Consider the following 24,198-nt stretch of genomic DNA (forward strand, 5'->3'; position numbering starts at 1 on the left):
TATCACGTATTCTTACTCTTTTTTTTTCAAAATTTCCCTCCTCTCTCAAAAGCTTCGTTATAGTTCGATTTTTTTTCACAGTGGAAATGGTGCATGATGTAAGGAATGACAAACAACAACAACAACAACAATAGTTTAGGTATAATGATACAGTTTGTATTATTTCTAAAAAAAAAAAAATAAGAATAATGATACTGCTGATTAAGATTAATTTAACGATAGTAATATATTAGGCAGACCCGACGTAAAAGAGGCATTTGTGGCGTCCATTTTTACCTCTGCCTAATGGGGTGAAGAGGTTAAAGCCGCGGGGGGGGGGGGGGTAGAGTAGAGGGTGGGGGAGGGGGGAGGAGGGGTTTTTTTTGGGGAGAAAGAAACCCCGCCCCCCCCCCCCCCCTCCTCTTCATGCGTCACGTTGCTATTCAGCCTGCACGCGAGGTGACTTTGCATTGGCGTTTCATGTAGTGAGCGTCTTTTTCTCTCTCTTGGCCGATCACACAGCTACTACACCCCCACCCCCCAAAACCCCAACCCCCTCTCCCCTAAAGTCAGTCCCCCCCCCCGTCATCCACGCCCACGCCCTCCCCCTCCCCCCCAAGCCTCACCCGCCCACTCTGCCTCTCATTGGCATTCGGGCGCCATAACGATCACTTAAAACACACTTGGCATAGGCTACTTCATTATCCCGCTGCGTGCTTTCTCTTTTTGTTGGGAGTTGCTGTTGCGGTACCTTTTTTTCCTTGGGATTGAAGGGCATCTTCCTGTTCTACTTCTTTTTTATCATTTTTTTATTGTCTTTTTTTGTGGGGGTGGGGTGTTTTATCTCTCTCTCTCTCTCCCCTCTCCCCCTTCCTCTTTTCTCCCCCTCTCCCCTCTCTTTCTTTCTCTCTCTTTTCTTTCTTCTCTCTCTTTTTTTCTCTCTCTCTCTCTCTCTCTTCTCTTTTTTTCTCTTTTTTCTCTTTTCTCATTTTCCCCCTTTTTTTCCCCTCTCTCGTCGCTTTCTCTCTCTTCTCTCTCCCCCCCCCCCCTTTTTCTCTCAATCCCCCTCTCTTCTCTCTCTCTCCCCTTCCCCCCCCATCTCTCCCCTTTTTTTTCTCTTCCTCTTTTCTCCCCCCCTCTCTCCTCTCCTCCCCATCCTCTCCTCTCTCTCTCTCCGTCTCCCCCCCCCTCTCTCTCTCCCTCTCTCTCTCTCTCCCCCCCTCTCTCCCTGTTTTCCTCTCTCTCCCCTCCCTTTTCCCGTTTCTCCCCCCTCCTCCCCCCTCCCCCTCTCCCTCTCCCCTCCCCTCCCCCTCTCCTTTTTCTCTCCTCTCCCCCCTTTTCCTCTCTCTCCTCCCTCCTCTCTCTCTCTTTTTTCCTCTCTCCTCTCCTTCCCCTTCCCCTTTTCCCCTTCCCTTTTTCTCCTCTCGTTTTACCCCCTCTCCCCTCTCTCCCCTCCTTCCCCTCCCCTCCTCCCCTGTTTCTCCCCCGTCTTTTTTCTTCCTCCTCTCTCTCCCCTTTTCTTTTCTCTCTTTCTTTTCTCTCTTCTCGTCTCTCTTTTCCTTTTTTCTCTCTCTCTCTCTCTCTTCCTTCTCTCTCCCCCCTCCCCCCTTTTCTCTCTCTCCGGGCTCCCCCTCTCTCTCCTCCTTTCTCCAAACCTCTCTCTTCCCCTTTTCCCCGTTCTTCCCCCCCTCTCTCTCTTCTGTTTTTTCTTCTCTCCTCCCCTCTCTCCCTTTTTTTTTCTCTCTCTCTCTTCCCCTTCCCCGTCTCTCTCTCTCTCTCCTGTTTTTCCCCCCTCTCTCTTTTTTTCCCCTCCTCCCCCTTTCCTTTTCTCTCTTTTCTCCCCTGTTTTCTCTCTCTCTCCCCTCTCTCTCTCTCTCCCTTTTCTCTTCTCCCTCTCTCTCTCTTTTCTCTCTCCTTTTCCCCTCCCCCTCCCTCTCCCCTCCCCCCCTTCTTTCCCCCTCCCTCTCCCTCCCCTCCCCCCTCCCTCCCCCCCCCTCCCTCCTCCCCCCTTTCCCTTCCCCTCTCCCCTTTTCTCTCTCTCTCTCCCCCTCCTTCCTCTCTCCTTTTCTTCTCCTCTCTCTCTCTCTCTCTCCCCCCCCGTCTCTCTCTCTCTCCTCTCTCCCCTCTCTCCCTCTCCCTCTCCTCTCCTTCCCATTTCTCATTTTAAAAGATTACCTTGTAAACCCGGGAAAATTTTGTTTTTTAGGTCCCAAAGAGGAATTTTGATGCTGAAGGTCAAAATATAAGATTTATACTAAAAAGAAAATAAAAGAAATATATATGCGCTGCGTTTGTCGAGATTTTTTTTTTTTTTTTTATTATCGTTGGTATGTGCGTTTGATATTTCTTTTTTATTTTGTGGATGGGGATTGTGTGATTTTTTTGTCCCCTTTAAAAGACTATTTTTTGTGAAAATGAAATTTTCCCTTTTTTAGCACTATGTGTTTTTCCAGTCGTGTATGTATAAAAAGCCTGTTTTATTTTTATATTCACTTAAGAGCCAAGGATAGTTGAAGTAATTTTGTATTTACTATGGATTCACCTGATTAGCTTCAACTTATTGGCTTCACTTGATTGGTGTCTTATCAGCAAATGGCCGCTTTATTTAGTTTTATATTTCATTTATATTTCTTTTCTTCTACATTTTTTTTTTATTTTTCCATCTTTCTTTCTTTCCCAATTTTATCCCTTCTCTTCTCTTCTCGACTCTCTCTTTCTTTTTTTTTTTTCTTTTCTCTCTCTCTCTCTCTCTCTCTCTCTCTCTCTCTCTCTCTCTCTCTCTCTCTCTCTCTCTCTCTCTCTCTCTCTCTCTCTCTTCTCTCTCTCTCTCTCTCTCTCCCTCTCTCTCTCCTCTCCTCTCTCTCTCTCTCTCTCTCTCTCTCACTCTCTCTCCTCTCTCTCTCTCTCTCTCTCTCTCCCCCTCTCTCTCTCTCTCTCTCTCTCTCTCTCCTCTCTCCTCTCTCTCTCTTCTCTCCTCTCTCTCTCTCTCTCTCTCTCTCTCTCTCTCTCTCTCTCCCTTCTGTTTTTGTCTCCGTCCTCCCTGCCTCTCTTTTTCCCCTTCCTCATCTTTTCTCTTTCCCCGTCTTCCATATTCCTTTTCTTCCCCTTCTTTCTTCCTTCCGAGGACCACCATCATCGCCACGGAGCCCCCCCCCCCCCCCAACTCGTTGCCTCCCGCTGCTGATACCCCAAACTCCCTTTGCTTCTACCCACCCCTACGTGGTTTCCCCTTCCCCCACCCCCCTCACCATCGTCCACCCCGCCTTCTCCTCATCTCCCACACCTCCTTTACTCCCCTAGCGCCACCCTGGCTTCCCCTCCCTTCTCCCCCACTCCCCTAGCGCCACCCTGGCTTCCCCTCCCATTCTCCCCACTCCCCTAGCGCCACCCTGGCTTCCCCTCCCATTCTCCCCCACTCCCCGTTGAGGTCACGAGCTGACCCTAGACCGCCGACTTTCTCCCCCGCCCATACGATATTGTACGCAGCCTCTTAGGAGACCCTCGGCGCTCTTGTCTTTGTTGCCGTCTGCGTTAAATACCCCGCACGCACCTGCACGTTATCTCCGCCGTGCCGACACTCACGTACTCGCTCATGCCGTTGCTTCTTGGTGTGCGAAGGCGACCATCTGTACGCCGCTGTATGTACGCCCTTGGCACCCCTCCGCCTTCATGATTTTGTACTCAACCATATATTAGCGTTTGTACACGGCCACTTGCACAACCATATACGCCACCCTCGGCCCCTTTATTCATCGCCGCCTCCGACTTGCTGTTGCGAGGCAAAAAGGCGTTTGCCGAAGGTGTAGAATGGGTTTGAAATTATGCATTTTTTGCTCGGTGGCACTCTGCGATCTTATGCTCCTATTTCTCCGGCACGAACAGTAACAAGTGCTGTCGAAATTTCATCTTATTTCTACCATAATATCAGCAGTTTCCATTTGATTGTGGCAATTGCAACACACATACTCGATATTTCCGGATATCGACTCATTACTGATTTTTTCCCCACTTTGCTCTCGCGCGGAATCCACGAGGAAATCCATATCACATTTCTCGAAGTGATTTTGAATTGGGACTCAAGTATAGCCATTGGTAAGGCCAAATGCATCCTAACAACTAACGAAGAGTTTATTTTTACTTGTAGCATCGCGGATTTAGTTTGTTTTTCTCTCTTACTGTCGTACTTGTATTTCGTTTCCGCGGACTTACTTATTTATTCTCTTATTATTATACCTGTATTTCGTTTCATAGTGTCTTCTTAACGCCAGCATTGCCATGTAGTGTCCCGTCGCTTCCAAAGTCCGGCGGTCACGGTCAGTCCCTTCCCTTCCCTTCCCCGACTGCCATTGTTCGACTGATCAGTATGAGCTGACGATCTGCCCCGCTGACCCTGGCAAGTGGCAGATGGCCACCGGCGCTCATAAGGACGTCACCGCCGGAGACTTTGACGCCTCGGAAATAGTGATATATCAAGGATTCAGATGTCAGCGGGTCTTGGAGGTATAATGTCTGTGAGCAGACGGTCACTGAGAGGAGCCTTGTCGATCAGCGAGCTTCAGATGTGTCGCTCTGGAACCTACAAGTGTGTATAATTTTGCTACTGCGCATTATGGGATCACTTCATTGGCGTTCAACCCAGGTGAATGCACTCATTCGAGTTATCTCTATCTATCTATCCATCCATCTACCAGTCTATCAGCTAACAGTCTGATTATGTCTGTATATCTGTATACCATCTGTGTGTCTGCATGGGCGAGTGAACTTACATATATGTGTGCGCGCGTGCATGCGTCTTATGAGCGTTGAGCCGTGCGTCTTGAGAGAAGGCAGTCCTCTCGCCGTGACGTCCTTCCGACAGCCGACGGGGCCCTCGGCTCACCAGCCTAGAACCGCACGCTCGATTATGGCTCGTTTATGTAAACTAGCGCGGAGGTTCATTATGTATCTTATAATGAGGGAGGGCGAGTCACGGGGGTGAAATGATAATGAGAGATCATAGATTTATGAGGTTGTCTGGCCGCGAGCTGGGGGTGGCGGGGTGAACGGGTCGGGGGGAGGGGGGGAGTGGGAGGGCAAGATCATTTGACCCCATAGATTGTAGCACACAGCATCCCCTCCCCTTCTCCCTTTCCCTCCTCCCCCTTCCTCTCTCAATTCCCTCTTTTTCTCCTCCCCTTCCCTTCTCTATTCCCCTCCCCCTTCCCTTTTTTACCTTCCTTCCCCTCTCCCCTTTTTACCTTCCGTCCCCATCCCCCTACCCTCCTCTCTCTTCCCCCTACCCCTCCCACCCTCTCCCTTATCCCCCTTTCCTCCCCGCACTTCGCTCGCCTCACAAAACCTAATGGTTCTTGTAGGTTTTTGCAAAGAGTCGCCAATAACGGGCTGAGGACACGAAATGCTGCCGCTGTTCGGATGCCTTCGCTCAGTTTCTTCGTTCAGTTATGCACGCCGAAAGCATGTCAATTTTTTTCCTTCCTTTGTTCGTCTTTGATTCACGTGTTGAGTTCTTCGTGTTTGAGCTCTTTGTTTTTTAGTTGTAAGTCTGTAGATCCGCTGTAGTTTTGTGCGTCAGTTGATTCTGGTCTTCGTAACGGTGTATTTAAGATGTCACTTTTGAAGTATAGTACTTGCCGCTGTAGTTTCTGTCTGCCTCTGCTGTCTCTGTCTCTCTCGTACATCTCTCTCTCTGTCATTCAACTTTCTTCTCGAAGTGATATCTCTCTTCTCACTCGTCTCTCTCTCTCTCTCTCTCTCTCTCTCTCCTCTCCTCTCCTCTCCTCTCTCTCCCTCTCTTCTCTCTCTCTCTCTCTCTCTCTCTCTCTCTCTCTCTCTCTTATAATGAAGTGATTATCATTTTATTATTATTTCTTTTACATGATGGTGGACCTAATAAACCTTCGAACACTGTTTAATCATTATCTGACATTTTACTTCATAGGAATAAACCTTAGAGAACTTGTTTTAGCGCTCTCTTTGCCCCCCACCCTCACCCGAACCTCCGCCTCCGCCCCCCCAACCGCCCATTCACCCCCCCCCCCCCGCGTTCCAGCCAGGTCCGAGGGCCATTAAACAGTACCTCTGCAGTGACTTTACGACCGCCAGACACCACCTCCCACCGCTTTCAGAGTTTCTAATAAACGGGAAGTCTAAAGTGCGTATCCTGGGACGGGCGTGGGCGCTTGGTGGGCGTACGTACCTGGGAAAGGTCATGGGGGGAGTTCCCTCCCGCCTCGACCTTTGACCCCGCGATTTGACCCTGGTTATAACCCCGACTTTTTCATTTCTCGCCTCCACCGTCTCGGGTCGTGAAAGAGGGTTACGTTATTCGTACACGTGCTGGAGCTTTGGCTGCTCACGCGCGCTACACTTGCCGAGCTCTTGGCTTTAGGAATTTCGATTTTTGTGTTTTATTTGTACGGAAGCACTCCAGGACATTCTTATTCTCTCTCTCTCTCTCTCTCTCTCTCTCTCTCTCTCTCTCTCTCTCTCTCGTGCTTGTCTTCTTGAGAAATGACAGGGTACTACATTGTCGCCTTTACGAAAGGCAAAACAAGCACTGTAATAAGACCCATATTTATTAAACGCATGTGCGCTAAAACTACGGCCTGTGTGTAGTAACTGACAATATAACTAGTAAATACAATGTTTCTGAGGCAGCCACTTCTTATCCGAGTAACCGAAATAAGCTGAAATACAAGAACAAACAAGGAGACAAACGAACAAACAAAGAAAATAAAAACGACGGAGTGTCGTCGTGAGGAATCGACCAGAGGATAAGAGACAGGGTGGATGGGGATGCTTGCACAGGATTCTTTTCTTAGTGCATTTGTAAAGAAGTTGTGGTGGTTGTCAAGGGCCAGTGGTTGTTTATTTATCATCTGCTTGGTTAACGTCTGTTGTTATTTAAGCAACCTGCCGGAATTCTATTTAATTAACATTTTAGTGATGTGTAACTACTTTTACAGAAAGACTGTAAAAGGTTGTATAAATATAAGGAGAGATTTTTGTGATAATCGCATTACACGTCTTCATTGTCACTGGCTTCATGATATGGGTATTAAACGTTCCAAAAGTGCAGTCACTCTCCGCAGAGTTGGAGGAACCTCAGGCAAGTGTTTTGAAACCTTTCTCAGAAATATGTTAAAGCCTCTTTCTGACGAGATGATTGGTGATGGTAAGAGAGATGTGAGGAGGTGGGGGAGGGGGTGGAGAGGTGGGAAAGGAGGTGGGGAGGGACGGAAGAGGTGGGGGAGGGACTGAAGAGGTGGGGAAGGGACAGGAGGGGAGGGGAAGGAGGTGAGGGAGAGGCAAGAGAGGTGGGGTAGCGGGTGGGGGTAGTGTGGAAGGAGCTATAGAGGTGGGGGAGATGGAGGGAGGACCTCATAGTGATGAAGACACCAGACACGTCAGTAGAAAGGAAGGTAGAATTTGAGCATGTAGATTTATGCAAATCAATCACTCTCTTCCTTTTCCTGAATATCCTTGGTATGTTTATGATCCAGTCGTTTCTCTAGTATAGGGGAAACGACCCGCCACCTCACTTCGTTCGGGAATCTATTACCGAGAAGTATGAAGTCGTTATACACGGGGGGTCATTTTAAGTAGGTATCGAGGCTATTGTGTTCACCGCGAAAGCAGATTTTAATGGATCTCTTGACAGGTGGCGATGAGCCGTCCATTGTCATTTTACCGTGAGCGAAGAGTGACGTGATGACACCTCTGCCTCGTACCCAGTGCCCTTCTCCCCTCCTAATCTCCTCCCCTTCCCTTCCCTCCTCTTCTCCCCTCCTCTCCTTCCCTCCTCTCCTCTGCTCTCTTCTCCCTTCCCTGCCTCTCCTCTCTTTTTCACTACGTTTTGGCTTCCTCCCCGTCTCCCTACCTCTCTTCCCTCAGTACCCATGTCCCCTTTATGCTCCCCCTCCCCTCCCGTCCTTTCACTTCCCCTCCTCTCCCCTCTCCTTCCCTCCCCCACTTATCTCCCCTCCCTCTGTCCCCTCTCCCCTCCCCTCCCCTCCCCAGCTCCCCGGCTCATCTCCTTCCCCTCAGGCGACAACAAATCACCTTCACGTCTGTCGCTCTAATTGAGTCGTGGGGCCCGTCGTTGAGAAGGTGAGTGAGGTGTTCTGTTCATGTGGGGTGTGAGGGAGGGAGGGGAGGGGGGTGAGGGAATGGGGGTGGGAGGGAGGGAGGGGGAGAGGTGTGGGGGTGGGATGGGGTGGGAGGGGGGATGGGGTGGGGTGAGTGCTATGGGTTTTTGGGTTGGGAGAGAAAAATGGTGATGATGTGAGGGTGTTGGGGTGAGGGGATGGGTGGGGAGAGAAGAGGGAGCGCGAGGGGACGGTAGGGGGCGTGGAGAGGTGGGGGGGAGGTGATTGTGGGTGCAGACTTCATTAGGCAGAATGATGGGGAGACGAAGGGTCATGTCTCGGGGTGATTGTCTCGTCGACGGGTCTCTCTCTCTCTCTCTCTCTCTCTCTCTCTCTCTCTCTCCTCCCTCTCTCTCTCTCTCCCCTCCCCTCTCTCCTCTCCCTCCCTCTCTCCTCTCCCTCTCTCTCTCTCTCTCTCTCTCTCTCTCCTCTCTCTCTCCTCTCCCTCTCCTCTCCTCTCCTCTCCTCTCCTCTCCTCTCTCTCTCTCTCCTCTCCCTCTCTCTCCTCCTCCTCTCCTCTCTCTCCTCCTCTCTCTCCTCCTCTCCTCTCTCCTCCTCTCATCTCTCTCTCTCTCCTCTCCTCCCTCCTCCCTCCTCCTCTTTCTCTCTCTCTCTATCTATCTATCTATTTATCTATCTATCTATCTATCTAACCTAAGTGCCAACTCCTCCACCCGCATGCCCATTTTCTTCACCTTTATACCCACTCTTGCACTCGCCTTTCTCCACTTCCACTTGACCGTGTAGTCTTCACGCCCACTTTCGGATCTCCACGCCCGCTCCTCACCTCGGCTCTGCACTCTTTTTCCACTCTTCATACCCACTCCTCTTCTCTTTCACTCTTCGCGCCCATTTTTTTTTCATCCGCGCGCCCATCCACTCTTTTTTCATCATGCCATGTATCCACTTTCTACCCTCCACTCGTCCGCCCGAAGCTTCACCCTCTACCCACCCTTCCACTCGCCGCCCACTCCTCCAATATTCACACTCAAATTTTCACCCTTTCACGCCCACTCATTCTCCCTGCACGCCCACTCCTCCACTCTCCACGCCCACTCATTCTCCCTGCACGCCCACTCCTCCACTCTCCACGCCCACTCCCTTCCTTCCGTTCGCCACCGCCCTTTATCACAGCACTTCCAGCAGCCCATTACTCCCGCCCGTAATCAGCCCGCCGTCAGCCCTTCAGGAGTGAGAGGCCGTCGGTCACGCGAACCGGTGATCGCTGAAGGAAACGCGGAGGGTATTTGCACCTTGCATGGCGTCATTAGCTCCCCGGCGTCATTGGAGAGGCCGAGTGCAGTGCGGAGGGGGAGGAGAGGGAGGGGGATGGGGAGGAAGGTAAGGGGGAGGAGGAGAAGGAGATGGGGGAGGGGGAGGAGGAAGATAAGGGGGAGGGGGAGGAAGATGATGATGATGAGGAGGAAGATGAGGGAAGGGAAGGGGAGGGGGAGGGGAAGAGGGAGGAGGAGGAAGAGGAAGAGGAAGAGGAAGAGGAAGAGGAAGAGGAGGAGGAGGAGAAGGAGGAGAAGGAGAAGGAGAAGGAGAAGGAGGAGAAGGAGAAGGAGAAGGAGAAGGAGAGGAGAAGGAGGAGGAGGAGGAGGAGGAGAAGGAGAAGGAGAAGGAGAAGGAGAAGGAGAAGGAGAAGGAGGAGGAGGAGGATCAGGATCGTTCATCGTTTGTGTTTATTTTCTTCGGTGATATCTCTCCATATTTTTTCCTTTCACTTTTTTCCTCCTTTTTTTTACTCTCGTGTTTTTTCCTTTCTTTCTTCGGCTATTCATCACACACACACACACACACACACACACACACACACACACACACACACACACACACACACACCACACACACACACACACACACACCACCTCACACACACACACAACACACACACACACACACACACCACACAGACCACACCCACACCACACACACACACACTCATATATATATATATATATATTATATATATATATATATATATTTTTTTTTTTTTTTTTTTTTTTTTTTTTTTCCTTTCTTTTTCTTTTTTCTTTTCTTTTCTTTTTTTTCTTCTTCTTCTCTCTCTCTCACTATTTTCTTTTCGTCTATTTTCTTTCTTTTTTTATCCATTCTCGTCCCTCGATTTTGAAAATCATTAAATTCGTTCTCCTTAGACAATCATCAAACTATTAATTCCTTTCATTTCATAGTTTCCATTAACATTTCCCTTATTTTCTTATTATTATATTTTTATTTTCTTTCTCCTTTCTTCTTCTTCTTTTTAACATTTTTCTCTTAATCCAGCCATTCATTCCCAAGACTCGAAGAAAAAAAATTATTATTTTTGAATCCGTTTTCTTCTGACAATCGTTCACCGTTTTCTTTCATTCATTTCGCCATAAATTTTCGTCTTTGAGTCGGTCTTTCACTCGCTTTCGTTTCTACCAAAAGAATCTCTCTGGAATATGCAAATAGGTAAATGAATAAAGTTCCGCCGAGCAAAAATGAATAAATGAATAGATGAATAATGCATAGATAAGTGAATGAACTGATAAAAATATCGATAGATAGATAAATCAACGAGGAATTAGATACGTAAATAAAGGAGGAATTGGAGAAAGAAAGAAATCAGGAATTGGATAAATATATAAAAAGGAATTAGATAAATAAATAAAGTAATTAGATAAATAAATAAAGAAGTAATGAGATATATAAATAAAGATGGAATTAGCTAATAAAGAAAGAAGGAATTAGATAAATAAAGGGAGAATGAGATAAATATATAAAGGAATTAAATAAGTAAATATAAGAAGGAATTAATAAATAAAAAAAGTAATTGATAAATAAATAAAGAAGGAATTAGATAAGCAAATAAAAGAGGAATTCGATTAATAAAAAAGAAGGAGTTAGATAAATAAATAAAAAAAATAATTAGACAAATAATAAAACAAGGAATTAGATAAACGAACACATGAACAAGACATTAGATAAACAAATAAAAAAGAGGAATTAGATAAACAAACGATGAAATAACGAAATGAATAGAGGAGCACCAACTGAAAATAAAGAAAATGGCGTCGAATCTGCGATATTAATGTTAAGGTTTAAGGACGCGGCTCAAAGGACGAGGACTCGCCGCTCGCTCACTCGGCTTCAGCTCGCGATCCGAAGCGCTAAAAGGCCACGGTCCTTGGCTCGGGGGGGAGGAGGGGGGAGGGGGAGATGGAGGGGATGGGGGAAGAGGGGGAGGGGATGGGAGAAGGGAGAGTGGGAGAGATGGAGGGAGAGGGGGAGAGATGGAGGGGAGGAGGAAGAGAAAGGGGAGAGGGGGTGAGATGGAGGGGAGGGGAAAAGGGGAGAGTGGATTGTGTGGAGGGAGAGAAAGGGGATGGGGAGGAGCATTAGAGGGGGGGGAGGAAGGGAAAGGTGTGGAGGATGGGGAAGAGAATTAGGGTGAGGGAGGGATGGAGAGGGGAGGAGATCGTAGGATGAAGAAGAAGAGGGATTGGTGGAGAGAGGGAGGAGCATTTAGGAGAGCAAATAAGGCAGACAAAGGGGAAGCGAAGAGGTGTGAGAAACAAGGAAGCGAGGGAGAAAGAAGGGCCGGAGTGGAGAGGATTACGTGTCCCGAGAAACTCCTGATGTCCTAAATACAGGGAGTTATAAATACCTCGTTTTGCTATCCTTCCAGAGGCTCCCCGGGGGTGTTCGAAAGGTACATACCAATCCATTGAGTGTAAGATAATGCTTTCAGTGCTTGTAAAAAAAAAAGACAAAGAGAAGGGGCAAAATGAAACACAAATAAATGAAATAATAACGTACAGCTCCTTGCGTGTGTCTTGTCTCCCAGTTGATTAAGGCGGCCGCGGGTTGTGGTGAGGCGAGGTCATGTCACCTGGGCCATGACTGGTGCCCCCGCTCTCCTCTTGCCCACGTCTACTCCCTTTCATCCTCTTCCGTACCTCCTCTTCCCCTTTTCTTGCCTCATTTTCCCTTCTCTCCCCCTTTTTTTACTTCATTTTTTCTCCTCTTCGCCTTTTTTGCCCCATTTTTCTTCTTCCTCCCCTTTTCTTACACCCTATTCCCTTTCCCATGCCTCCTCTCCCTACTTCAACCCTTACTCTTCCCCCTTCTGGCTCCTCTTCCCCCTCCTACCCCTCCCTTCTCCTCCTACTCTTCCCACTCTTCTCTCTCCTCCCTCATTCCCTCTCATCTCCCTTCTTCCTCGACCCTGTTTTCTCCCCTTCCCCCCTGTACTCTCTTCTCCCTCTGCCCCTTCCCCTTCCCCTTCCCCATACTCCCCTCCTCCCCTCCCCCTCCCCCTCCCCACCTCCCTCCGCGGAATCTCAGACTTCATAATAATACGAGATTTTTATTGGTCACCTAATGCTTTCTCCCCGTTGGACCCCCGGCTCGTAAATTACCGGACAGTTGTGGCGTTTCTGGTTATTTTTATTATTAACTTTTACGGGCTAATGGAGTGGTTTAACGGCGCGAATAATGGGACCCTATTTTTACACCCCCACCCCCCCCCTTGCCTATTTCGTTCGGTTTTGACTAATTAGAAGGACCGAAAAGACCTTCTGAATAGGGTCCTTGATCACGCCTATTATTCTTCGGACGAGAAGTGTCAATTAGTGTTGAGGCTTTGTTATTGTTTCTCGAAATTCGTGTGTGTGTGTGTGTGTGTGTGTGTGTGTGTGTGTGTGTGTGTGTGTGTGTGTGTGTGTGTGTGTGTGTGTGTGTGTGTGTGTGTGTGTGTGTGTGTGTGAGTCTCTTTGTTTGAATATCTGTTGGTCTTTGTACATGTTTGTTGTTCTGTAACAGTGTAATTTACTGTGTTGCAGGTAAATTAGCCTCTATTTTGTAATAATAGCGAAATCAAGGATATTATGTGAGGGTAGAATGGACCCTGCCTCAGGTGCTGGAAGCTGAGGGTTGTTCCGAATGACTCTCTCTCTCTCTCTCTCTCTCTCTCTCTCTCTCTCTCTCTCTCTCTCTCTCTCTCTCTCTCTCTCTCTCTCTCTCTCCTCTCCTCTCTCTCTTCTCTCTCTCTCTCTTTCTCTCTCTCTCTCTTCTCCTTGCTTTCACTCTCCCCTGTCCTCCCTCTCTCTCCCCGTTCCCCCCTCTCACCCATCTTTCCTTTTCTCTCTTTCACTCTCCCTGTCTCCTCTCTCTCCCTCCCCATCTCCTTTTTCCTACCTTCTCGCCGCTCTTCCTCTCCTTCCACTACTTTCCTCTCTGTTCCCTCCTCTCCTTCACAGTCCCGCTTCCTTTATCCCCTACATGCCAGGATCACGTCGTAAAAAGACGCTCGTATAACTTGCCTCTCAGTATAAAGTGATGGGATCGGATCGTGACTCGAAGGTGGTATATTGCGTGTAAGGTGTTGAAGAGGCTTTGTCTTGAGGCGTGTGGGAGTGTTTGCGAGTTTTCTTCTCTTTTTTTTTTTTATTTGGTTATTTGATGAGTGTGTTATGTGTCTTCTGTTTGTTATTTGTTATATATATATATATAATATATATATATATATATATATATATATTTATATATATATATATATTATATATATATATATATATATAATAGATAATAGATAATAATAACACACGAAATCACGCGACGGCGATCTTGGGGCTATCGGCAGCTGTGGTACACACGTCACACGTACCATGTGTGTGCGATATCACGCGACAGCAGCCCAGACACGTACACACCGAACGTAGCATGACACAACACACCACATACTGCACTGATTGTGTATATTATATTATTATATATATATATATTATGTAGTATGTTATGTGTAGTAGTGTGTGTGTGTGTTATTCGTTTCCTGTTTATCTATATATTTTATAATCCCGAGATATAAGTAGGTATACTTTCATTTTTAGATAATTAATCTAATTATAATTAATTATTTATACTCGTATTATCGTATATGATATACTAATAATAATAGTTAGTGAGTGGTGCGCTTGCGTGCCGTTGTGCGTGTGCGATGTGTGTAGTGTGGAGTGTGTGTGTGTGTGTGTGTATGTATATGTGTAATGTGGTGTTGTATATCTATATATATATAATAGTTATATTGATATATCATATACTATATGTGTGTGTGTATGTGTATGTGTATTGTATGTGTATTTATGGTAAAAATGTTGTGTGTGTGGTTGTCGTAATGCTGTATGTTAGTGTGTGTGTGTGTGTGTGTGTGTGTGTGTGTGTGTGTGTCCGCCCGTGTGTCCGTGTTTGCTGAATGTGTTGTGAATGCCGCGAGGATGCACAAGCGTCGGTATGACTTCATGCTTCTACGAAACACTTAATCCTTAAATAAGCTTAGGGTCTGTATCCCGCTCCTCTCTCCGCTGGTCGCTGCCGAGGCCACCGAGTCACTTCGATCCTTTTCATCCGTTTAGCAAAAAGAACAGAGAAAGGAATGTCTGTGACGTAAGAGATACTGATAGTTCTGACGGTTTCTTAAGCTCCTTCGATATTTCATAATGGTTTTCGATTGCGCACGATAAGCCGTTTCACCTCCCTTCTGCTCTTCCGCGCTCCGTATTGTGTTCTTAAAAAAAAAAAAAAAAGTTGCAAATATTGGCACTTCCGAAGTCGTAATCTTTCCCCCACCATCACCTCCTCCCCCCTCACCCCCAACATCACCTCCTCCCCCCTCCCCACCATCACCCCCTCCTCCCCTCACCCCCAATATCACCTCCTCACCCTCCCCACCATCACCCCCTCCACCCCTCCCCCGCCTGAACGAACTGATATTTCAGAGCCGTAAATGAAATGGCGGCCATAAATCCGTAGTCAGCGCTGGGATTAGGCTATCACTAATCTTCATCAGCGTTTGGGGTGAAACCACCTCCTTCCTCGCTTCCTGTTTCTCGTCTTCCCCGTCTTTTCCACCTTCCATGCCTTCCCTCTCCTCTCTTCCCTCCTCGATTTCTTCTCGTTTTCCCCTTTTCCCACCTTCTATACCCTCTTTGGTCCCCCCTCTCTCTTACTTCTCATTTTCCCCCTTTCTCCACCTCCTTTCCCTTCCCTTTCTTCGTTCTCCCCTCCCTCTCCTCTCATTTTCACCTTCCTCCACCTCCCATGCCTTCTCTGTCCTCTTTCCTTCCTCCTTTTTTTCTCTTCCTCCCTCCCCTCTCCCCTACATTCCGATCTCCATCTCCCACTTCATCTTCCCCCTCCTCCATTCCCCATGCCTCCCCCTTTTTCACCCCCTCCCTTTCTGCTCTCCTTCCCCCTCCTCTACCTCTTCCCCCTCTCGTCATCTGTCCTCTTTTTATATCTTCCTCCTTCCCCCTCTTACCTCTCCCTTCCTCCTCATCTTCCCCAACTTCCTCCCCCCCCCCCTCTTTATTTGTTTCTCCCTTCCCCTCCTTTCTCTTGCCCTCTTTTCGCCTTCATCCATCATTCACACCCTTTCCCCTCCCCTCTAGCCCCCCCCCCTCCTCTTCCCCATCTCGCCTCTTCCTCATGCCCCCCCTCGCCCCCTCTTTTCCTCACTCCCTAGGCCTATCACCGCAAATTAACTCCCTGTCACCACTACACGTCTCTGATTAGCATAATGGAACCACTTCCTCCGAGCCTACAGCAGCAGGAAAAAAAATAAAGGGGGAGAGGGAGAGAGAGAGAGGGAGGAGAGAGAGGGAGGGAGGAGAGGGAGGGAGAGGGAGGGAGAGAGGGAGAGGGAGGGGGAGGGAGGGAGAGGTAGGGGGAGAGGGGGAGGGAGAGTGAGGGAGAGAGGTAGGAGGAGGGAGAGAGGTAGGGGGAGGGAGAGAGAGAGAGAGAGAGAGAGAGAGAGAGAGAGAGAGAGAGAGAGAGAGAGAGAGAGAGAGAGAGAGAGAGAGAGAGAGTGAGGAAGAAAAAAAAAAGAAAGGGAGAAAAAAAGAGACTGAAAACAAGAAATAGAAATAAATAAAAAGAAACAAAACAGGAAAAAGAAGACTTATGAAAGATGAAAGAAAATTGTTCTTTTCATTTTTTTTATCTGTTTATTCATATTTATCCGATTTGATATAATATGCATATATATTATCCAGTTACAGTCTTTGTTTTATTGGCGTTTTTTTTTCCTTTTCTTTTTCTTTATTGCTATTTGAGCGGCGGGTCACCCTTTCCACGCACGGAACAGACCGGGAAGCTCCAGAGGTCGTCATTGTCAAGGCATTCTTGGTATTTCATGGTGACTTCATCGCACTTCATGGTGGCTAACTTCGTGGCATTTCAGCGACTAACTTTACTTCATTTAATTGGTGACTTTATGCCATTCAAGGTAGGTGTTCCCATGGCACATCAGGGACTAACTTCATTTCATTTCACGGTGATTTTGTGGCAGTCCAATGGTTGCTACCTTTTTTTTATGGCATATTTTGGTGGAATAACTTTATTTTACATTCGTGGCAACTACCTTGTAACGTAGTTCATGATGATATCACTGCAGGTCCATAGCGTCCCCATAGTGATTCATGGTAATTTATAATGTGTTTTCGTAGTTGACGTAAACGATTTCCCTCGTATTTCACGCTATTCTCGTGTCCTTTCATAATTTCAGCGGAGACCGTGTAAGGGTCAGCTGACACGCACTTGTTTTGCTCAGCCGATGCGCATTTGTTTTGCTCAGCCGATTCGCATTTGTTTTGCTCAGCCGATGCGCATTTGTTTTGCTTTGCCGATGCGCACTTGTTTTGCTCAGCCGATGCGCATTTGTTTTGCTCAGCCGATGCGCATTTGTTTTGCTCAGCCGATTCGCATTTGTTTTGCTCAGCCGATGCGCATTTGTTTTGCTCAGCCGATTCGCATTTATTTTGCTCAGCCGATGCGCATTTGTTTTGCTCAGCCGATGCGCATTTGTTTTGCTCAGCCGATGCGCATTTGTTTTGCTCAGCCGATGCGCATTTGTTTTGCTCAGCCGATGCGCATTTGTTTTGCTCAGCCGATGCGCATTTGTTTTGCTCAACCGGTACGCAGTTGTTTTCCCCAGGTCTCGCGTCATGAATTCGTGTCCCAAGTGGCCAATTGACCTCATGGCGTCAGCAAGGGAGTGTTCATGATTTATAAAATGACCGGCACTCGAACTCAAGCCCCGTGGAGATAGCGGAATGGTAATCATGGTAATGGGATGGATATTAATGGTGGCGGAGGCGTGGGTGGTTCGGACTTAATTGGCGCTTGCTGGTCTATATATGAGGGCGGTCATTAGAGTCAAGTGGTCAGTCCTACTACGGTTATGGCAGTGGAAATGATAGTAGTAATCTTAACTATAGTGGTGATCTTGGCAAAGGGGGGCGGTAATGATTATAATGATAGCGGTAATAGAGTTAGAATGATGATAATAGCGATTATAGTGATGATAAGAATGAAGATAGTAGTAATAATAAGAATGATGATAGCCTTGAAAATTGATCATAGTAATGATGACGGTGGTAACAGTAACGCCAAATGATAATAATGACGATGACAGTAATAACAGTTAAGATCATAAAGATAATAATGAAATAGAATAAATAATATTAACGATGTATATAACTCACTAACATCGGCAACCTATTTACCATTACTAAACCAAATGACAACGATTGCGGAAGGAATATGACTCGCCGAAAGCCAGAGTCGAAACACCGTTCAGAGCGATCGATCACCGAACATCAGCTCGTGTCTAGAAATTGTCCTTAATTAGGGTCTGACCTGAGTTCTTGGATTCGGGTTGTCGCCGTAGGGATTAAGGTGGGTGGGAGGGAGGAGGAGGGGAGAGAGAAAGGAGGGATTGGGGGAAAGTGGGATTGGAAGGGGAGGAAGAGTAAGAAGAGGAGTAGGAAAGAACAGAGAGAAGATTGGATGAGAAAAGAGGGTGTATAGAAGTGACCATCGAGGGGAGGGTCAAGAGGGGAAAGACAGAGAGAGAGAGAGTGGGAGGAGAGAGAAAGGGGTCAAGGCAAAAGAGGGGAAGCTGAAGAGGTAAGGATGGGAGTTCCCAATCACCCCCACGTGCCTAAGATCCTCAGAGATAGTGAGATAACTTCAACCTCCAAGTGACTGTCCTTGAGAGAATAACAAGTGAAGAGGGCAGGTGAGGCTCTTCATTGAACTCATGTGTTATAAAAGAAGGTTAATGACGGTTGAGTTGAAAGAGTGAGTTTGGTTGAGGCGAATCAGGATAGGCCTTCTTGGGTTGATGGGCTGGGTTGAGACGGGGTTAGATTGAGAATAGTTTGGTTGGATTTTGTTGAATTCAATTGCAAAAAAAGGGGCTGGATCGGGTTGGGTCAATTCAGATGCAAGGCATTATAGGCCAAGTTGAATCAAGTTAGGTATGAAAGGGGTTGCGTGAGGATAAACCACACGTGCAGCGAGCAGTAGCCGTGTTGCAATAACCGCAAGCTGCACCCGTTGTGTTGCAAACTGCCCGCCTCAAACAAGTTCCTACTTCCCGCTGCAGCCTTTCACGGTTTGATATTAGAGGAAGTTACTGTTAAGACAAACAGAGGAAGCGCTCTTTCAGATGTAAGTTCAGGCCGTTATTTCCATGGGTTTTATGATGTGATTATTTTATATCATGTTATTGTTAACGCGCTATTATCATGATTTATTTTTATTTGAGGGTAATTTTCAATCAGATTCAAGTTCCTGTACTAAAGACTTTGCTAATTAATTAACCAAATAATGACGATAATTTCCCCCTCCAAAGTATACCATGAATTATATATATATATATATATATATATATATATATATATATATATATATATATATATGTATGTATGTAATATATGTAATATATATATGTATATATATTTTTTTCTCATGATGTATTTTTTAAATTACATTAATCCCCATCCTGCCTGTGGGCTCAAAGGAAGCGTCTGTTTCGCTTTACTGCATCTTGTTATGGTTTTATGGGAAAAAGGGAAATCTTGGAAAGGAAAAAGACTTGACTGCGTGGGAATTTTACTGACTTTGTGCATGGGAAATGGAGTAGTGCATGACGTTAGCCGGGGGTTCGTTGTTTTACATGTATCTGTGCATGGGAGTCTGTGTGTATGTTTGTTTGGTTGTATGCATGTGGTTGTATGCATATGTATATATATATTTTATATTATATATATATATATATATATATATATATATATATATATATATATATATATATATATATATATATATATATATATATATACATTTATGTATACATACACAAGTATTGAGATGTATGTGAGCAATAGGCAGGCATGAATACAAACAGAAATGTGAAGACAAACACATCCTACATGTACTTGGACATATACGCGTATAAGAAAGTGGAGCCGAGAGGACACGCAAAGTAGGTGGAAGGAGAATTAATTATTCACAGGAGGAACAAAGACAGATAATTATATGTTATACCGAAAGAAAGAAGGAAAAGTATAGTGGAAGGAGAGTCCGACTTTCGCATGTATTTTCACGGATTCCTGGCTGTGCCTTTTCAATTGATTACAAGGCTGTTTTTTTCTGTTATGTTTGCAAATTTCTCTTTTTCAGAAATTGACGGCATCTGATAACATGTCACAGAACAAATAATATTTTTCGTATTATAGCTTATAATTATGGCTGTGGACTTGGAGCAACAGTCGCATACCCCTTCATTTGTATGGGCATTTATATATATGGGTACGTTTGGATCACGCTGTGCATTGTACAGGGCACTATTATGTATTGTTACATTCCTTTTATGAACCATGCTTTGTATTATACTATGTACCATTACGTAGAAGAACACTGGATTTCAAAACACAACATGCCTCTTTTATGAGCCATCTGTGTTCATTTGTTCTTCGTGTTCTTGAGGTAATTCCGTGCGGGATATTTTAGCATGGGGTCTGTCAGCTGGGCGTTTTTAGTACACGAGGAGGGCGTGGGCTGTGGCTGTACGTAGCGCCATACCTTATATTTTATGGCAGGAACAAATTGCGCTCTTGCTAATAGAGTTTTCACTTTTCCGCTTGCGTCATTCCGTCACTGCGCCCCCCCTCCCCCCGTAGGCTGTAGTTCTCCTCCCTTCTCCGCTCGTTTGGAACAAAAATAGTCGTTCATTAGTGATTAACCAAAAATGGTAATTAGTTGTTTGGATAAAAAAAGCTTTGTAATGGAATGCAAAAAAGATAGATTGATAAATAATAATTAGATAAAATAATGTAATGTAATTTAAAAGGAATAAACTGCGATATATATTTCATACCGAGAAATAGTAATTAGATACAATAATGCAATTGAATAGAAATAAAATAAACTGGAATACTGATTCATCACACACAGATTATCCCGAGTAATTATACAAAACAATAACTAGATGAAAATTGCCACGGAATGCAAACTACTCCTAATTTGAATACCGAATCGTTAGCTCATTCATTCACATATCTTTTATGGAGTTCCAGTTGAGATTTCTCTCCCAGATTTTCTCTCGTGATTTTTCATTGGCTAAGGGATGGGGTTTGACGAGTCACGTTGTATTAAACGCCTCTTGTGCTGAGGCGTTATCAATTAGTGTGTCTTCTCCGTTTGTGCGTGTGTGCGTGCGTGCGTGCGTGTGTGTGTGTGTGTGTGTGTGTGTGTGTGTGTGTGTGTGTGTGTGTGTGTGTGTGTGTGTGTGTGTGTCTGTCTGTCTGTCTGTCTGTCTCTCTGTCTGCCTGCCTGCTTGTCTGCCTGCTTACCTACCTGCTTACCTTTCTGTTTGCTTATGTGTCTGTCTCTCTGTCTGCCTGTATGTCTGTGTGTGTTTGTATACATACATGCGTCCATGTTGAGCGTGTACATGTATCAATTAACAGCGCTTTTACCTCCGCCTTACTTTAGTTTTCTGCCATGTACTGTCGGGGGTTAGAAATGTCAAGCAAGCTAAGACTACCAAATAGCTTTGCTTTCATGTTTCTCCTGTCGACGATTCGGTCCGAAAATATCCTACAAGTGAGTCCGAGAATCCTCCCCCTACCCCCCCTTCACCCTTCCCTCCTTCTCCCGACGCGACGAAGAGGGGAGGAGGGGAGGAGTGCCTACCCCTTACCTCCTTTGCATTTGGCCTTTTGCGTATGTCCCCAACGTTGCTGTGACGACACCCATGGCTGGTGTTGGTATCTGATGTCGATTTAAACTGTCTTGTTCTGTGGGAGTGTTTGTGGGGTGGGTGGGGGGGTGGGGGTGAGAGGGGGAAGGTCCCGTTTTTCTTTTCTCTTTTGTGTTGCTTGTTTGGTGGGTATTGATCGTGGGAGGTCAGATTTCTTCTCTTTTTATGTCGTTGGGTAGTTGTTTTGGTGTACGTCAGGGGCTGGGCATTGGAGAAATATATGAAATGATTATAGTAATAGTGTGGAAATTAGTATTGTCGTTCGCGTTAAGATATAATAAGTGATTATACCTATGCTCGATGTACTTGTTAATTTCTCTTGTTTATCATTAAGGGTCCGTGAAACAGTGACAAGAAAAAGAAAATGAAAAGACCGTGGATTCCACATTGGTTTTAATTTTCCCCGCGTGCTACGAGGTATTCATGAAGTCCACGAGAGCGAGAAGTGCAAGATCCATGGAAAGGAGGTTTTCGAACGATCTGTAGCGTTCGCGGCAGACGGTTGCAGGCTCTGTAGCAGGTGGTTGTGCCGGCGATAGTGAAAGTCGGCAGCGGGAGGCGGCGGCGGGCGAGGTGGCGGCCGGCCCTCCTCCCTCCTCCCTCCCTCTCCTCAGTGGCTCTCTAGACGCCGCGGCGGTCGTACGTGTCGCTTCTCGCTCGTGCCGCGGATTCTTGGCTCTTCGCTAGTGGCCCGCCGTCGTTTTCTTCGCCGTTTTTTTTTTGTGTGGAACGTTGCGGATTTTATTTTATTTTCTCAATGTATTGTTGACAAAGAGAACAGAAGTGTGTACCGACCGGAAGCCTGATCGTACAGTTGACCCTAGTGCCTGAGTGACCTCAAGTATTTGACCCGAGTTTGGATAAGATTTTAAACCCAGTCTGATAACTTTTATGTACTGTGTGAGAAGATAACAAAACGCATCTGTTCGCCATCGCTACAGCTGTGACCAACACCCAAGTTCTGTATTTAAAGAGTAAGTATAAGGGAGTCTCAGTTGACCTCAGCTACAGATAGACGGCATGGGGGGAGTCAGCAGACAGGAGTTCCGGGCCGCCTTTTTATGTGTGTGAATGGGTGTCGTTTTTCGTACCGTTGGAGTCGCTGAATGGAAGCAGAATAAACGAAATCCAGCCTTGTATAGCCCTTAGGGTAAGACGCACAAATTCGTGGGTAAAACGGCCTATGCGATTCTTGTTTACGCCTACGGAATGCGTCGAGGAAGAGAGTGGAATGTTACTTCCTGCTTCTTCCTTCAATGCTCCTCTTGAGGCTCTCCCACTCAGGGTCACTCCCGCCGCACGCCTACGCAGCCTCTACATGACCGCCGTCGCTGCTCCTTTCCGCCGCCATGCATCGTTATTCTCTTCGAGCGGTTTTCTCCTCAAGCGATTTGTCTTCCCGAAGTTTCTTTCTTGGTCCGAGCGTCGTGGTAATCGAGCAGTTGTAATTTAAAACTAATAGTTCTAATCTTCTACTGGCGTTTCTTGACTATCCTTCTACGAATACTTCCTGCTGTTCAGACGGCCCTCCGCCACTGGCTGTCCATATTATCTATTATCCCCCTTCTTCGCCTAGCCCTGGCACCCCGAGGGCCAGCGCGCACGTCCAGGGCCGTCCGGAGGGCTTCCGGAAGAGGCGGCATCCTCAACAAGGGGCGCCCACTTTTCCCATTCATAAAGCACCTTCTCCGCCTTCACGACGTGGGCGGCCCGGCGGCGGCCTCGCTCGCTTCATTCACGCCCGTCGGAGCCTTCGCCTCCGAGGCTCTGGCGGGAGGCGCAAGCAGCTGGACTTTGTGTGTCAAGAACTATGCCGCTTCTTCCGCATTTGGGCATGACGCTCGGCTCGCTCCTGCCGCGGCTGGAGTGCGAAATTGTTCAATATTCCTCGAGGGCGAGGGGCTCGAGTGCAGGGAATAACAAGTCCTCACATCGGTCGTTAACTCTTGATGGATGAGCGATTACTCGTCCTATTGCCCGAAGGAGCAAGCAAGCACTTGCATTTGACGCTGCTTGAAGTCACGCCAGTGTTGTTAATGATAGCAGTCGGTCTCTTGCGAAGTCTGGCCGGCTGAATGAACCAACGCCTTATGTACTTGATTACTTCGTTCTAATTATTGTTATTTCCCGGGGTTTCTCTCTCATCACGGACGAGAAAATCGCGGCTGAAAAACGGACGAGCAATCTCACGCCAACAGTTTTATGAGGCGTGGCTGATGCGAGGATGTTTGTTCTCATGCCAGCCTCTCTTTTCGTCCTTTCTAGCGCACTTCCTTCTTTTTCTTTCTCTTTTTTATTCGTCTTTTTGTCGTCGTCTTCCTCGTCGTCCCTTTCCTCCTCATTATTATTATTATTATTATTATTTTTTATTATTATTATTATTATTTTTATTATTATTATTATTATTATTATTATTTTTATTATTATTATTATTATTCTCTCCTCCTCCTCCCCTCCTCCTCCTCCTCCTCCTCCTCCTCCTCCTCCTCCTCCTCCTCCTCCTCCTCCTCCTCCTCCTCCTCCTCCTCTTCTTGTTCTTCGTCTTCCTCTTCTTTTTTATTCGTTTTTATTTGCCGTCGTCTTCTTCATCGTCGTCCCTTTCTCCTCCTCATTATTATTATTATTATTATTATTATTATTATTATTATTATTATTATTATTATTACTATTATTATTATTCTCCTCCTCCTCCTCCTCCTCCTCCTCCTCCTCCTCCTCCTCCTCCTCCTCCTCCTCCTCCTCCTCCTCCTCCTCCTCCTCCTCCTCCTCCTCCTCCTCTTCTTGTTCTTCGTCTTCCTCTTCTTTTTTATTCGTTTTTATTTGCCGTCGTCTTCTTCATCGTCTCTTTCTTCTTCTTCCTCTTCTTCTTTTCTTCTTTTCTTCTTCTTCTTCTTCTTCTTCTTCATCCTCTTCCTTCCTCTTCTTGTTTTTCATCTTCTTCTTCTTTCTCTTCTTAGGAAAATCAGATGCTTTGGG

The 24,198-nt window shown here is 46.4% G+C and overlaps 1 protein-coding gene across 3 annotated transcripts in view; it reads left to right on the forward strand.

Annotated features, from left to right (window-relative positions):
* LOC119575099 (inositol-trisphosphate 3-kinase B-like) overlaps nt 1-24,198 on the forward strand; it is a 132,211-nt gene that overhangs the window by 25,227 nt on the left and 82,786 nt on the right. Inside the window, exon 1 of one of the 3 annotated variants that reach the window (XM_037922509.1) lies at nt 21,844-22,196. The exons of 1 other annotated variant lie outside the window; for it this stretch is intronic. The gene's annotated coding sequence lies outside the window, so the exon portion shown is untranslated. Of the gene's footprint in view, nt 1-21,843; nt 22,197-24,198 lie in introns of those variants that run through there. One more of the 3 variants, XM_037922507.1, reaches the window with a different exon arrangement.

Source organism: Penaeus monodon, chromosome 7, assembly GCF_015228065.2.
Source record: "Penaeus monodon isolate SGIC_2016 chromosome 7, NSTDA_Pmon_1, whole genome shotgun sequence".
NCBI classification, from domain to species: domain Eukaryota; kingdom Metazoa; phylum Arthropoda; class Malacostraca; order Decapoda; family Penaeidae; genus Penaeus; species Penaeus monodon.